General features: G+C 47.3%; 1 long non-coding RNA gene across 5 annotated transcripts in view; it reads left to right on the top strand.

The window, feature by feature from the left end:
• LOC102113125 (uncharacterized) overlaps positions 1–14,663 on the top strand; it is a 38,088-nt gene extending 23,425 nt beyond the window's left edge. For all 5 annotated transcript variants that reach the window (XR_015773470.1, XR_001331605.2, XR_015773468.1 and 2 more), the window contains 3 exons: positions 515–598; positions 3,167–3,267; positions 14,406–14,663. This is a non-coding gene — a long non-coding RNA (uncharacterized LOC102113125). The remainder of the gene's footprint in view (positions 1–514; positions 599–3,166; positions 3,268–14,405) is intronic.
• The last annotated feature ends 371 nt before the right edge of the window (positions 14,664–15,034 follow it).

Below are 15,034 nucleotides of genomic sequence, written 5' to 3'. Positions count from 1 at the left end.
ACCTTCTGCATGAAGTGAAACATTCACCGTGTATAAAGTAGGTTAGAAGGAAATCTAGAATGGCTGGTGCATTACAGAATGAATCTAGAATGGTGGTGAGCTACAGTTTGTGCTCTTGGGGCCCCAGGGGTGGCTCCTGACTGCAACTGCTCTTTCCCCAGTAAACCTTCACTTGAAGTAAAGAGGCAAATTGTAGCAATTTGGCCCAATGCAAATACACTGTGCCCCAAAATCTAACTGTGCAGTCACTAAAGAGAAGGCTGTTTGAGTCAGCTTTTAGTGAGAAGTAGACAAAGGATTTGATACCTAAAAACACCTAGCTAATGCACTGTCTAATTTTAGAGAGTAGCTCCTCTGCTACAGATACTATCTGAGGGACAGCTCAGAACCATTGAAGCCAAGGCTAACGTCCTGTCTTAACCTGGTTTTACTAAATCAGATTTGGGGCCAGTAAGACCCAATGGGTCTTATTCTTACATGTACTTTATTGCTGTGTCCTTTCTGTTGATTTCAGGGTTATGAACCTTTCTGCAGCAAGATTTGAAGCAGCCAGATTCCAGCTTAGATCAAAGTCTCTAGGATTCACTTGTGATTTCTGGTAAGGCTTCTTTACAGTATTCCTGATTATCATTTTCAAGTCATAAGGTTTTATTGTGTCTGAAATGCAATAGGAATTTTCTGCTGACCTTTCAAAAACTTGTTACACTTCAGTGCCTTTTGCTTGTGATTTCCAAAACAACCTGTGACCTGTAAAAGCAATTCTTTACAAAGCTTTGGATGTGTTTTCCAGCACTTCCTGAGGGTGTCCCTGATCCAAGCTCTGCTTTGGTGTGAATGCATGAGAAGCTGAGAAACTGATTGCTTTCTGCAGCTCACCTCCATTTTTCCTCTTGTGTTAAGGGCCATAAAGCAGAAAAGTAATTGAAAAATGGGAGCTGAAGACAGTGCTGTGTAGATACTTGTGAGAGCTGGTTGCCCTTCTTCTTCCTTGCCTCTTTACTCAGTTGTTATATGTTTGGATTGAAAGTGGAGGATTTTTGTCTGACTGAGTCAGGCAGGCTGGCTGACAGCTGGTGGCCACCACTGGCCCAAGGGCTTCTGGCCCTGGACAGGCCACTTGTCCTGTGGTCCTTGCAGCAGCTGGCTCCGGATGACCAGCTTGCTTTACTTAGAAGGCTGATCCCTCCATGGGCTGTGACACCATAAAATGAACAGCTGAGCACTTTGGAGACTGAAAAGCATAACAGAGGGTTGAGTTGTGTTGCATTTTGAGCCTGTGGAAGGCAAAAGTATCACTCTGGCATTCTTCACTCATGTGGGTCCAGCATGGAGTATGGCGAGTTGCAAAGCGTGATGAGAGCCGACAGTGTTTGTGCTGATAACAGAGATTGAAATGTTTCCTGTCATGGAAAAGATGAACAAGCCAGTTCCACACCAGCTTTCTTTTCTGAGACTTGTGAGTCCTGTCAGTGTTGCTGCTATTCCAACTCATGAGCTGCTGCCCTGTGTGGTGTTAACACCATCACTATTCATGGTCCAGTGTCACCTTCCCAGAAATGGATGGAGTAAGAGAGCATGAGCTTCCCAGTGCTCCCTCCTGTCTCCTGCCCTTCACCATCTGCTGTGCTGTGAACTGCTTGGGATCTATCATGGGCAGGAGAGACCAAGGTGGCAGCAGAAGAAGAGAGCATAAAGGGACCAAAGAGAGGAAATGCACAAGCTACAGGTAGAGAAGGCCAGGATGCCATCCTTGGTGGCAAAAATCTTTATTTTGGCCCTGTGCTGAGGAAACCACAGGCCTCCAGAGGTGATCCCTGTTATGCCTAGCTACAGTAATCCATAGCTTGAGCAAGGAAAAAGCTATCCCTTCCTCCTGATGGGTGGAAGAACCTGGCCAGTCCTGAAGATATCCATGCCAGGTGTGTCCCCTGTAGTCAGTGCTGCAGGAGCCAAACTCCTGCTCTGGCAAGCTCAAAGGAACATTATCAAAAAGCCAACAAAAAGCTCACCTGATGTAGCTCTGGGCTTTTGGAAGCTCATGTTCCCAATCAGACATGATGTAAAAGCCTTATTCTACAGGCAGATGATGCAGTACCAATAAGTGAAGTCTCTGAAGGGATGAAATTGTCAGCTAAACTCTACTGCTGGAGGCCTTGCACACATGGAAGACAGCAGTTATATTTGCTGGGAAAACCAATAGGTGCAGGCCCATCCCTCTGACCAAGAAGCACTGAAACATTAAATAGGAGAACCTGCAGATTCTTTTTGAGGTTTTATTTTCTTGCTACAATTGCAGGCAAAGATGACTAGATTTTTCTGAAGCATACACCTACAGTGGAGAGCCCTGTGTGCATTTGCCATTGCTATGAGCAATCAGTATCAGAGTTGACTGAACAGCAGCTTGTGTGGATGCACCAGGTGTTTTACGCATGAACTTGGAGAATAAGATACTGATTGATCCTAAGACTTTTTTTTCCAGACAAGTGTTCTGAAAGGGGCAGCTGGGACAGAAATCTACTTGGGTGGATCTGAGACACTTGGGTCTCTTTTACTGTCAAAGAGAGAAGATGGCCTAATTAACCATGTAGTTATTGCCAGCACTGATGGTACATCTCTTGAGGCAACAAATACCCCTTGCAGTAGATGTCAGTGGGTACAGAACCAGGCTGCCAAGAAACTTCTTGGAATTTCCTTTCCTTTTTCTTCCTTGGGAGCAGGATCTTCTCCCAGCCACCCTTAGCCAGCCTGAACTGCTCTTCTATAGAGTGGTGGAAACCTCGTGCATGGTTGCTCTGTTTCCTCTTGGTTTGCCCTGTGCTATCCAGCTTGCTCAGCAGTGATACAGATTTCTGCAGCCTGGTACCTTGAAAGTCTTTTCAAATACAAGACAGGTACTTCAGGAAGAGAAGCAGTGATTCAGTGCTAAAGCTGTCCATTCTTTCTACTCAAGCTTGTCCTTGTGTGTGTTTGGACACTCATGTATATCTCCTCTCTGGCATTTTATGTCCCTCTTCTCTTTAGTGCTTTATCTCCTTCTGCTCTTTAACTCTTGTCAGCTCTCTGTACTACAGAGGGGAGTGCTGTGAATCAGCCACCTCTGGCACCCCCAGGAGCACTGTGCATGTGGTGATGGATGTTTCATGTGAGTGTGCTTCTCCTCCCACAGCTGTATCATACATCTGTGTTCTTGCTGCTGGCTCCTGTAGCACGTTCCCTGCTTTGGTCTTCCCATCCCTGCCCGGGCTCTTCTTCTGCAGGCAGCTGCTGGTGAGTAGCATTAAAGGGTGAATACCTTGTGCAAGCTCCATCCCCACCTCTCTGGAAATTGTTCTCTGTCTCTGGTTGTGAGTGATAATCTGCACGTTTGGTTCGTCTCCCACTTCCTAGCTCTGATTCTCCTCCCATTCCTAAGCAATGTGGCTCTGCTGCACACAAGAAACTTGTACCATGGCCAGGCTGGAGGAAGCCAGGAACAGTCATCCCCAGCACTTTACACTCCTCACAGATACCTGAAGGAACCAGTGAAAGTGGCTGGTGTCCTGTTCAAATGTTTGGTGTGTGACAAACGAGCCAGTTGCCCGTGTTTTTGTGAAGTGAATAAAGCAGGTGTATGCAGACAGGCAGGGTTCTACTGAGGGACCTTTCTCTGTGCATGCCTGCTCCAGTTTGTCCCCAGTACCACATTGCTGCTCGTGGGCTTCTGCCCTTGGCCTGTGGTGAGAGAGGATGAGCAGCTGGCAGGAAGAGCAAGAATGTGCTACTTAAACATGGGTTGCTGATGGCTGTGGTCCCAGTCTCCAGATGTGTGGCTGCTCTGGGATGCTGGGACCTCCCTCTGTGCTGTGCTAGACAATGCCATTATTGGCTTAGTGGCAGCTTTCCAGATGCCAGCACTCGTGACTGCAGGACTGTTTAATTTGCACGACTCTGAAGGATTTAATTTGTCTGCAGACAAAGAAGCTGTTAGCTTCTGCTTTGTAAAGATCAAATGCTGAAGTCCTTACCTAGATTTTTATTTACTCAGTTAGGGCTGGGGCTTGGACCCTGTATGAACAGACCATCATATCTAGTCAGCATCAGGGGGCAGGATCAGAGGCAGCATAAGCTCTTGAATTCAGAAAGCAAATCACTTCTAGGCTAATCAGTAGAAACCCCCTTTCTTCAGGGATGGGTGTCTCATCTCCCTTCTACTGTTAATTTCTATTTGGAGAAATGAAAAATCAGCAAAAACTCACAGTTTGAAGCTGGACTGTGCAGATGAGATGTGTGGTTGTGAGTGCCAAACTGAAAGTTCTGGCCCCTCTTTAGTATGGAGAGCTGCTGCTGTGAGCAAATCATCCTGTAATTCACTGCTGGGGGCCTCTCTTAAATTATTGAGTGCCAGAATAGAAGTATATTGAGTTACCTTGCTGGCAAATATAATCTCCAGCATCTCATGTAACTCTTCAATATTCTCAGTTTTCCTACCTGCATAACATGGTCTTCTTCAAAGAATCTAAAACCAGACAAAATGTGGTTTTATGTATTTCTCGTCTAGCAGTACATGTTTCCAGAGAACAACAGGCTGTACACTGTCTTTGAGGATAGCCTTCCCTGGCAGCATGGATTGCTCTTATTTACAGTCAAGCAGCAGCAGAAGGAAGCAGAATGTGCATGGTGCATTTTTAAACCAGCCAACCAAAACACAAAAAAAACAACCTCCAAAACATTTGTTGGAAAGAGTGAGCAGTCTAAACCAGCACAGCTTTATGAGAGGAAAGTCCTGCTTCTCAAACCTGATTTTCTTTTATGACACAGTAACCCACCTAGCTGATCAAGGGGGGCCACTTGATGTAATCTTTTGAGATTTCAGTAAAGCTTTCAATACTGTCTCTCATAATATCCTTCTGGACAAACAGTCCATCTCACAGCTGGATAAACATGATGAAGATGGTGAAGGGCCTTGAGGGGAAGCCAGATGAGGGTTGGCTGAGGGTTCAGCCTGGAGGAGACTGAAGGGAGACCTCATCACAGTCTACAGCTTCCTCATGAGGAGAGGAGGAAGGGCAGACAGTGATCTCTCCTCTGTGGTGACCAGTGGCAGGACCTGAAGGAATGGCCTGAAGTTGTCAGAGGAGGTTTAGGTTAAATATTAAATGCAGTGTGTGGTTGGGCACTGGAACAGGCTTCCCAGAGCAGTGGTCACAGCATCAAGCCTGACAGAGTTCAAGGAGCATTGGGACAATACCTTCAGGAGCATTGTGTGACTCTGCAAGACCAGGAGTTGGACTCAGTGATCCTGGTGGGTCCCTTCCAGCTCAGCATATTCTGTGTTTCTGTGGATTTTGTTCTTACTGCTCTGAAATATTCCATTTGTCAGCTGTTGCTGTAGAAGTGACGTGTCTTCCTGGAGCTGCAGCAGTAGTTGTGGCCCAGTGGTGCATGGCTCCAGAGGCTGCCTGCACCCGTGCAGGCTGCACTGGTGTCACTTGCAGAAGCACTTGGAGGTGGAGGTGGGGAGAGAAAATCAACATACACATTTATAATTTTTTCCCAAGTTGTACATAGGTGCCAGTGTTCCCTGATCTCTTCTCTGTCCTGTCACACACAAGCTGCAGGAATGAGAGCTGCAAGCAGTGGCTGAGAAATTAGCCATGGATCCTGACCTTTAGTTCTTGGAAAATCCTCTGGATAATGTAGTCTGCAGTGCTCACAGCCATGATACAACTATTACATATGTTCTTTCTAAGTATGGCAAGCAAAACTTGTAGTTCCTTATTTTGCAAAATAAATAAAACTGGTGAATTCCATGTAATCCTGATGACAGTTTACAAAAGAAAGAAACATTACCCAATGCCTAAATGGAAAAAAAAAGGTAACACTGTGGTCAGTCGGATACTTTTGTTAGTCCCAAGTTTCAGTGAATTCCACGAGTCAGGCAGGAGCTGTGAGCCCGAGGTCCCTCCTGTGTGATCCCCGGCTTTGTCCCCTGCAGTGCTGGCAGGTCCTGGCAGGGTCATTGCAGCTGGGAGCGCTGGTGCTGCTGCATCCCCGCGCTGGCCAGAACAGGGGAGCAGGGCTCCATCTACTGCTGCGTGGGGAGAAGGCAGAAATAACCAGGATGGCATTCCTGCACACGGGAAAGCTACTGCATGTGGTGAACTACATGCACTTTTCTTTTTTCTCTCAGGGTTTTTCTTGTTTTGTTTTGTTTTGTTTTGTTTTGTTTTGTTTTATTATTATTATTTTGGGTGTGGGGTTTTTTTTGTGGTTTTGTTTGTTTGTTTGTTTGTTTGTTTGTTTTTCTTTTTTTTTTCTTTCCCCTGTGGCTTCCAGAGCCCTTTAATTACAGTCCAGGTCCCTGACTGGGACATTGTGCAGGTCTGTAGCTGGGGACAGTCCCCACTTGTACATCATGTCATGTGAGGCTGGAGGAAACAGCAGGGGAACAAAGTGACTTGTACACACAGAGAGAGAATTGGAATCGGAATCTGAAACGAACCCTGATTTCCAGTCTGTTTCCCTGACAGGATGAGATTCGTGCTCCAGACCATGTTGAACACAGAGAGCTCTTGGAGGGCTGCAGGAACAGGCTCAGGTTCAGGATAGAGCACAGTTCTGCTTCCTGCTTGATCTGCTCTGTTTCTGGGCTGCCTGTACTTGTATAGCCAGAGACTTGTTTCTTCTCCACACACCTACACACAGGCATTTATGTCAGAACGGAGCTCTGCATGAGCCATGGGTCCCCTTGTGCCAGGCTTGGGGATGTGGTGAGTGCTGGGAGCCCTGACCCCAGGCCTGTGTGCAGGTTCTGAAGGCAAATTGGGGTCTCAGTACTTTCAGCTAAAGTGCTGCTCTTTGCCTTGCAGATTGAACTGAGCAGTGGGACCAGGTTATCCAGGGCAGCTCTGGCTGCCCATCCCTGGAAGTGTTCAAGGCCAGGTTGGACAGGGCTTGGGGCAGCCTGGGACAGTGGAAGGTGTCCCTGCTGATGGTGGGCTTGGTGGGCAAGATGGCTTTTAAAGGTCTCTTCCAACACAAACCAATCTGTGATTCTATGCTAAAAACTGAGTATTTCCCCCGTCCTTGATCTTTGCAATCACCTGAGTTAACCCCTCTGTGCTGGGTGAGATACTGTTTTATATAGCTGGTACTGCCCAGTTTGGATAACTCCTGAAGGATAATGTGTACACAGTCATTCTAGAGAAAAACAGATTTTAGGATTTCAAATACTAGGAAAAGGTGCTAATTTTTCTTTGCAAGTGATTTGCTGGTAGTGAGAACCCATCGTTATTCAGTGCTTGCAGGGAACATGAGAAGTGTCTGGATTCTTAGGTTTCCACAAAAAGCTTAGCTGATAGTTCTGCACTGATGGCAGGAAGAGCTTGAGCTTACATTACTTGACTGGAAGAGCTTGTCTCAAGTTATGTGAGCAGATGTTTCAGATTTGAGTTCAGCCTGGCAGGAAAGGGAGATCAATCCAGTCCCCTGCATTTCCCATCTTTTACTTTAAAAAAAAAAAAAAATCAGAAGTGAGTTTCTTTTTTTCCTTTTAATTGGATTTTTCTTTACCGTGAAGCCAAAATGCAAACTCCTGGAAAGGAGGAGAGATTCACTTTTATCCAACCGAGTACGTAAAGCTTTTCACCTCATTGCTCAGCTGCGTTTTATTTATCAGCATTTTCATGTGTGGAGCTGCAATTGTCTCTGAAAAAACATGACAAACAGTTAATGCCCCCAAAACCTCCCCCTCCAAAAACACGGTCTGCTTTCCACATTTTGGTGCATTACACAGGCAGGCAGCCCTTTGTGTAGCAGCTCGTGTGCTGCAGCAAGGGGAACGTAAAAAAAAAACCTTCTCCTGACACAGATGTCAACAATTAAACTGTGTGAGGCTCTGCTCACAGAAGTTAGGGAGAAGCCCAGGGAAATCTGAAAAAGCTTTCAAGAGAAAGCATTGAAGATACATGAGAGAAATCGAGGGATAGATTGCAGATGACAAATACACATCTCCACAGACTATCAGGGAAGAATCTGGTTTGGCTCTGGAGCCATGTAGCTGTGCTGGATCAGGCTGAACGTGGCAGTGAAATTATTAATAAATAATTAAGCCAGGTAAGCATGCCCAGTACTGACTTTTATGGGAGAATTCACCCATATATTCGATGGGCAGATCCCACAGATGGCTGGAAGGTGGAGGACCCTCTACTCCTGCTGATAACTGCTGTGCAGTTTTTATACCACGCCTGCTGTCTGTAAACCCTGAGGACCTGTTTGAAGGCAGAAGATGGTGTTGTCACCCCCAGACGGGGACAGGGCAGCAAAATGATCTGTTGGGGTTGGAGAGCAGCAGGTTCATGTAGAATGACATGTTGTAATGTGCTAGTCCTTGGCACATCCCTGTGGGCCTGGAGATCAGGTCTGTCATGAGCAGTGGATAAAAAGAAGTGAGGGAAGCACAGATCACCCTGGGAGCCACATGGGGAGGCCACGTGCCAGCTACTGTGGGCACAGGCTGCCCCAGCTCATCTCTTGGGCAGAATGGATCCCATGTTTGGCTTTAGCCAGTGACCCCTGGCTAAACCTGGCCTCAGCAGCGCCTCAGAGGCCACAAAACCCTTGGGGCTGGAGGAAGCGGAGCTGAAGGCCTGTGTGCTCTCCTAGGAGCTGTCCCCACACTCAGGACAGCCTGGCCTCGGCTGGGAGCTCTCACAGCAGCACAGGAGGAGTTGGTTTGTTGAGTCCCTTGTTTGCATGGCAGCAGAGTCAGGCTGTGGGCACCACGCACACCCTGGAGCTTTGCTGCTGCTGCAGCAGGGTTTGTAGCTTAGGCCCTCAGCTTCCCAGGGATTTCAGTGCTGTGCAATGTGGGAAGTAGCTCGCCCTTGCCTTGGTCACCCTTCCTCCCACAAAGTATCTGCTGAATTCTGCCAAATTAATAATTTATTCAGCTCTCTCATACTGCAGCCCGTGGTGATGCATCCCATTAACAGCAGCAGGTTTGAGGAAAGCTGGGAGTTCCCCAGGTCCCAAGAGAAGACTGGAATTGTCCTGGTTGCCTGGGGAGAGCGTGAGGGTGGTGGGAGATGGGGATCTGCAGGGTGCAGTGAGCGGTCTGAAGTTGCACTAAAATAGCTGAACCGTGACATTTTCTCTTGACAGAAGTGGTGAAAGGCCACAGACGCTTCCTTTCTGTGACTCAGAAACTTGCAAATCTTCTTTGATTCACACCTTATAAGTAAAATTAGCCTGTGCCTCACTGCTGCCAAACTCTTTCAAGGCAAAGATACTTGTACAAAGCAGTTCAGCAACACAAATGCAATTCACTTGTGGATCAGATTACTGTTATTTCTGACTGGAAGCGGCACCAGAAGTGCTTGCAGGGATTTCCACTTTGCCTTTGGAAAGATATGCATATTGTTGGTAGAAAAAAAAGCTGTGGGATGGTGATCCACATATGTTAGGGGACAGGGAGGGGAATGAGCCCCATGAGGCTTCTACAGCGATGAGTACAAGAGTTCAGCTTTGGCCAAAACTTTCAGTCCCTTTGAAACAGGGATCTTCAGCTGTTTTTATTGGGAATGTTGTGATGTGAGCTGCAATTGCTGCTGCTCAGGAGGACATTTCCAGCCCTGGGTCTGAGCTTTCACCCAGCACATGGGTCTTTATGTTGCTTATGCCTTGGCATCCCAGAGAGCTGTCAGACTTATTTCTGCATGTGAGGATTCTTCAGGTGAGACCTAATGAAGGGAAGGATTTTGTTGATTCTTAAGGCAGCAATTGTTTGTGACACTGATGAATGTGATGTTACCTTGAAATATGAACTTACCATCAGCTGGGAGCATCAGTCAAGAAAAGAACTGGCACTTAAAATCCATGCTGTTCACAGTCTATATTTTGCAGGCAGCTGTAAGTGAAGCCTCAGCTGCCATGGCAATGCTCCTGGGGACAGAGCCCGATGGCAGAGTGGGGCATGGAGGCTGATGGACACACGATGGCAGCTACAGAGAGGGGTCCCCTCAGATGCCAGCACTGCCAGCGCCTCCAACAGGGTTAACTGCCTGGGACAGCCAAGGGCAGACCTGAGCTGTGGACTCCTAATGCAGAAACTCCTTTGCTCATAATCTGTGGGGCTGAGTTTTAGAATGAAGCCAAGAGTGCTCTGATGGTAGTCTGAAATACTGATATAAATGGTGGAAGGAATGGATGTCTGTAGTATAATGCAGAGGTATATAATATCTGTAGTATATATAATACACATGCTGACTTTTTTCTTCCTGGCACATCAAGAGTTTTAAACCAAATGAGTACAAATGCAATTTACTTAAGAAAAAGTTAGGCACATTGCACTGGAAATAAAACTGGTTATATTACTTTACCCCAAAATAATATAATTGATACCTTTGGGTGTCAAGCCTTTCTAAACAGTGACATGTTTCTGTGGCCATCTCGGCCAGGTTTGTTCTTTCTGCTTGATGAACTGCACACAGAGAAGTGGATCTCCAAGGAATGATTTTTCTTGCCCTTTGGAAATGTGTGTGAAAGGGACAGCAGCATATGGACTTGGCATGCCCCAGGCATGGCTGTGGGAGCCTGGGAACATTTCGTGCCTGCAGCAAGCGTAGGAAGAAGGGAGGAGGAGAGTGGAGCAAGCGACTGCAATGAGCTGTGTGGTGATGGCAGGGATTTCCCATCCGTGAGCAGGAGCAGCAGGGCCCAGCTGTGACCTCCTCTTCATCACAGCTGAGGTGAGGAACAGGCCTCATACCATGCCCCTTCCTTGCCTCATGGGTCACAGCAGAACTGGGAGATTCTCATGAAGGGTCACAGGCAACATCTGGACCAGAGAGTGCAGATAAAGTTGCTGGCCACAGCAAAATCAAGGCAGGTGCTGAAGGAAGGGACAGAAGAGGGGCTGGCTTTGGAAGCTCAGCTCTGTCAGCAGTCAGAGATTTCAGTTGTGAGTGGAGGCAGAAGCATGCCATGGCTTTTTCAAATGTTCTACCATAAGATGCTTTTATGGATCAGAAACTACGAGTGTTGTACAGAACAATGAACTAAAAATGAGATCGTAGAGCTCTTGCACAAATTGCAGGTGAGCACGGGGCAGGTGAGCATACCACAGCCAGATGAGCACACACAGCACACTTGCACAGAAAGCCTGGAAGAGGCTGCAGGTGGCCATATCCTGCACAGCAAGTCTGCAGCACGCTGCCTGAGGCAGAGCAATTGCTGCTTGCAGCTGTAATGGCCGTGCATTCACTTTCTCATTATGGATCTTGGAGAACAACCCCCTCAACTTGAAAATAACATGTATAATAACACGTACAGTTAAATAGGGTGTGTTTTTCTCTGCCCCAAATGTGTGATGCACCCCTGGGAGGTCCAGTGAAAGGTTCATATGCCTTTCGGTAGGTGTTATTGCCCACCTTAAGAGAAGATGTTCTGATTCACTTACAAGAAGTACTGATAGAGGCTGGGCCTGTGTCCCACTCTGACACCCTGAGCAGGAGATGCTCTCACTTCTCTCTCTTTTGCTTGGAGCAGCAGCAGCACTGGGGTGGATCACTGCCAGACATACCTGCAGAGAGGAGGGTGTGACACCGCACCATCACCACTCACCGTTCCTGCTGGATGCTGTCTTGTGTGTGTTCATGTGCTGGTGATTGTTCCCATGCCCTGGCATTGAATATCACGTTCCATTCCTGTGAAATGATGCTGATTTGCAGATAACAATCTCTCCCCAGACCTATGCCTGCCCCAGTAACTGCTGGGAACCCCACAAGCCCTGGCAGGGGTGCCAGAACTCCCCTGTGTGCCAGGCTACCGCAGTGCTTGCTCGTGGAGCAGGGAGAAGCATGAATGGGGGCAAATTTTACATTTATTTTAGTCAAGAAAATTCAGGGATGTTAATTGCTGAGCTGTCATCAATTTCAGTGACTGCAGAACCCGATTAGCCTCTAAGTTTCATGCTAATACTGTTGTTAGCTCTCTGTACCTCACCTGTGGTACAGAAAAGGTGAGGCAGTTTTAGATGTGGCTCCACAGCTGTTTTGTCTAGGTGGTGGCTTCCTAGAATCTAACACGCAGCAGGAAAATTGGGGCAGCATTTGGAAATGCTTTGAAAGGCCCTGGGGTTTTTACACCATTTTTTTTTATTGCTGTCCCACTGCTGCCACACACACATATGGCTCACATGGGTGCCAGCCCTCATGAGGCACAATTTTCCCTTGGCTGACACCTCACCTTGAAAGAGATAAGGCTCAACACAGCCCTGTTGGAGCTAACTCGCTCACAGATCTGAAGAGGGGAGGCTGCTAATTGCAGGATGCCATAGACATGCACCCTGTACCTGTAAGCAGCAAGGAAGAACCGGAGTGTTGTTCAGGCAGTGGCCAGCTGCAGCTTTCTGGGAGGCACTTGGAATGATGGTCAGCTCTGTCCCACTTCTGCTGCATGGTCTGAGTGCAGCCAGGTGCTCTCCTGGACGTGTGTGCTGTGCTCTGTGCACCCCTGCTCTGGGTGCCAGCACTGAGGTCAGCCTGCCCAGATCCATCAACACTGTCAGGGCTGGGAATTCCAACTGTGGCTGCACTTAATGGCATTTTTCTTGCAGTTATTTCTGCACAGCTCTGGTCTCCCCTTGTTATTCCTCCTGGATCTTGAACTGGTGTAAAAGTGGTGCCTGATAGAAACACCTGGGCACAGTTGGGTTTGGTGCACAGCAGGGAGGTTGGTTCTTTTCTGGAAAATACCAAACACGTAGATGGGAACAAGGGGGAGATGAGAGCCCACATCCGTACCAGGAGCTCAGCACTTCTATCCAGTGGAGCTGTGGCACGGGAAGAATGTCCATAGGATGTAGAAGTTGATTTAAACATGTATTTAATGCTAATGAGTGGGCCCACAGCACAGGCTTTCTGACTTGGAAGCCAGTTGCTGAGATGGAGCGGCTGAGCTTTATTTGCAGAGAATTGTTCTCCAGTGGATTTGCAGGTGCAACACAATGACATGTTAACATGTTTGGGCTTCCCTGTTGTGCTCTCAGCCATCCTGGAGGATGACTGGAATGCCATAACGAGTTTTCCACAAAGAAACTCAGTGAAGCTTCAGAAATCTCCACTGGCTCATGCTGCTTCTGAGTCATGTCCAAGCTGATGGCCACATATGAGTCTTTACAGCTCCTTTTGAAGGTTTGAGGGCTTTGTTTTCCAGCAGAAGAGATTTTCTGGGTGCTATTTGTGCTGGACTGACCTTCAAATAAAACTATTACCAAGACCTGACAACAGAGTAGGTATGGCAGCCCTGTAAAGGAATGGATAATCTCCCATCTTTAAATACACTTTCTATTTATGTTGGCAGTGTACAGGCTCCTGAGGATTTTACCTGCTATCCTAGACTAACACTTCAGAACTTCTCTGCATATCTCTTTCTACTTAAAAACTTCTTAACTGAATAATGTGGATTGGTGAATACATTACTACCTGTTGAAGCTCACAGCTGAAGCATGTTCAAAAAGAAAAGAAAATATTTGGAAAGTATTTTTTTACTATCAAAAAGACCTGGGAACTGTATCAGTTGTATTGAGGGGATATACCAGTTGTTCATGCAGCTTAATTTTTCATGGTTAGTTTATTTTTCATGTTTATCTGAATGTTTCAGTTCATACCTCAGACACTCAATCTCTGCAAGTGTCAGGGTGCCCTGGAGGGGCCAGCAGATCTGTGTGCCCCCAGATCAGCTGGCAGACATCTGCCTTCTGTTAGGAGAAACATGATCTTCCCGCTGCCTTGGACCTGTGGAAGGGGGTGGGAACACTCTGAAACTGCTGCTTAAACTTATTTTGTAACACGTAACCCAGCATTTCAGAATAAATAAGCGAAATATACAATGAAATAAGTTGCCTGCATTTTCTCAGAAAAAAAAGATGAGCATTTTCAAGAAAAAAAATGATGCTTTTCCACACCCTTTTGTAGAAGCTGCTGTGGATGCCAGGTTGGTTGTTACCCCTGGGATTGTCTGCTGGGGACTAGGCCACAGAGGGATGGTGGAGACTGCCTTGGTTTTACCATCTGACTCCAGATCTGGCTTCTGGCTTTCTCTGACACTGCCAGTGCAATCAACAGGGCCTGGCTGGAGTTAATTGAATTAAATGGGACACTTGCCAGGGACACCAGTTATCTCCTGCAGTGATTAGCACAAGAAGGGTGTAAGGATTAGCTCTTGTTTACTGTCTCAGGTGTTAGTGGTACCAGCGACATGTTAAGGTCTTGTCAGCAGCAGCATGTTCTGGAAGAGACAGCAGCCTCTTTAGCTGATAATACCCATATAATTTCTTTTAAATGCAGGTATTCCTCATTGGAATAATTTTATTTTAGTCCTTGCTTCGAATAGTTTAATGAGTTTAATTTCATCTCTCATTTCAGGGGGTCGGCAAAGGCATAGGACAGGTACACTCACCTGTCTGACTGACAGCACTTCCCAAAGATTCACTCTCCAGCCCTGGAACCTGCTTTGCCAGCCCGGGGAGCATGGCCATGGTGTGGGGTGAGTGATGCAGAGAAGTCACTGCCTCTGGTGGTTCTGGGTGTTGTTGGTATCACGTGAACTCTGCAGTGGGGGGGAAGGACCTGGGCTTTTGATTTCTGAAGGCTATTGCTCTGATAAATAAAGAAAATATTTAACTACTGGAAGAAAGTGTGGGGATTTGCTCTTTGCATTCTGGATGAGAACTTCTGGTCCTGAAGGTCTGCACAATTACCAAGGAAGCAATGGGCACGTGCCCACGACTCAGCTGCAGTGGTCCCACGTCCCGTGTGCCCAGGTCCCAGGGAGCAGTGCCCGTGTCCCAGCCATGGCAGTGCCCACACTCTGTGCCCAGGTCCCAGCCAGGGAGCTGTGAGCTCTCGGTGGCTCACCTGGAAGGGAAGGGCTGCTGCTGCTGCTGCTCCTGGGGCTGGGGAGCGCCAATTCAGGGGCGAAAGCGGTGAGAAAGTGCTGTGAGAGCTGCTGAGCTCAGACTCCCCTGCCACCCACAGTGTGCAGGGCTGGGATT

This window comes from Pseudopodoces humilis, chromosome 11 (genome assembly GCF_049639895.1).
Source record: "Pseudopodoces humilis isolate 2021_Gansu_Grassland_sample_001 chromosome 11, ASM4963989v1, whole genome shotgun sequence".
Lineage (NCBI taxonomy): Eukaryota > Metazoa > Chordata > Aves > Passeriformes > Paridae > Pseudopodoces > Pseudopodoces humilis.
This window is presented reverse-complemented; position numbering and strand designations above follow the sequence as displayed.